Source organism: Sinocyclocheilus anshuiensis, unplaced genomic scaffold (genome assembly GCF_001515605.1).
Source record: "Sinocyclocheilus anshuiensis isolate Anshui unplaced genomic scaffold, SAMN03320099.WGS_v1.1 scaffold2090, whole genome shotgun sequence".
In the NCBI taxonomy this organism is placed as follows: domain Eukaryota; kingdom Metazoa; phylum Chordata; class Actinopteri; order Cypriniformes; family Cyprinidae; genus Sinocyclocheilus; species Sinocyclocheilus anshuiensis.
In genome coordinates, this window is record NW_015560626.1 from 899,538 (window position 1) to 901,168 (window position 1,631).

A 1,631-nucleotide genomic window follows, 5' to 3' on the forward strand; every position below is an offset into this window, starting at 1 on the left:
TGTCCAATAACTTTTTTTTTTTTTAATCTGAAGAGCTTTTTCCCATTAAAAAGCTTTTGTGCAATGGACAGTTCCCATGGATATTAATGGATATTAATAGTTTAGAATAACACATTGAAGAGTTTAGATGATAAGACATTCACGCTATCAAGCTACCAAAAAATAAATTGCAAAACCTTAAATCTATATAAGCTCTATCTATATGTTATTTCATTATCATGTTATCATCACACATGTCATGTCTTATATATATATATATATTAGTATAAAAATATATAATAACAAAATAATACACATTCTAATTTTTAATGAAACAATAACATTAAAGGACACGAACATTTGATATCTATCTATCAATAAATCGTACGTTATATAAATTATATATATATATATATATATATATCTTATAATCTTATAAACATTAAAATTAAAAAATAAATTAATAATTAAAATTAATAATTAAAATAATACGTTTTATTTTTTACAATAGTAGTATTAAAGGTCACTTCATAAAAAAAAATTAAATGAAGGCACCCCATTAAATTAAGATTGAATAAAGTAATTATTCAAATTAAGGTTATTGTAAAGACAGTTGAAATTGGTTTTGTTGGCATTTATTTTAAATGAAAGGACTTGCAATTAAACGTGCTGAAAGCCATCTCTCTATGCCTTTAAGAGAAACCCCATCTCTCCCTTTCTGCTCCGGTGGCACCTATTCATGTACCCTGATTTTCTTGGACAAAATCAATACCTCCATTTCCAAGAAGCTTCCCTCATATCCTCTAAATAATCCAACCACTCGTCCTAACTTAAATAAACCATAGCAATCAATAAGGCAACTTCAGCCAAGACGCTGCATCGGCCTGTCTTTAATGAGCTCCACTCTCTGTGTGTACACAGCCCTATTTCCTCGGCAGCGCATGCAACTGTCTGCACACATATTGTCGGCACGCTTTGCTCCCCATCGTTATTTTCGTCCTTGTCTCTGTTTGCCACGACCCACCTCATCGCCTGACCCCTCTGCTGTCTGTCGCATAGTGAAAGCTCTCTTCGCCTTAGGCCAATTAGTGTCAACTAGACACCAACAACATCAGTGACCTCTGGCTAGATAATTAAAACTAAATGGAAGGTGCATCTTGACAAAAAACGCCACTTCCGGTGACTGTCCCGGGACCTTTTGCTATCTCCTTCAGTGGCTATTAATACTGAGCACACCACAATACTTTTTAGTGCATTGATGTTACTGTCCAGTTTTGCACAAGTACTAGTGATCTAAAGAAAATAAACTAGAGTAGATGCCTATGACAGCTTCAAAGAAACACTGTGATGGTTAATAATTGTGCAGTTTTGTGGTGGATTTTACAGTAAATGCTATTATGCAGCACCGTGTAATGCTAAATTATACTAAATGCTATCAACAGGGCATACAATTTATGTAATTGCCGTTATTTTATTCTGTAGCTATTAAAAATAGCAGGATGTAAACGATTTTACCATTCACAAAATGCCCTGTGAAGTGTAAATTGAAGATGCTTATTCACGTTGCCAAACCAAAGTGCTGTTTTTATGTCACTACTAAAGCATGAACAGTAGAGGGCGCCAGTATGTATGTTAATGTAGGCTTCTTAGCG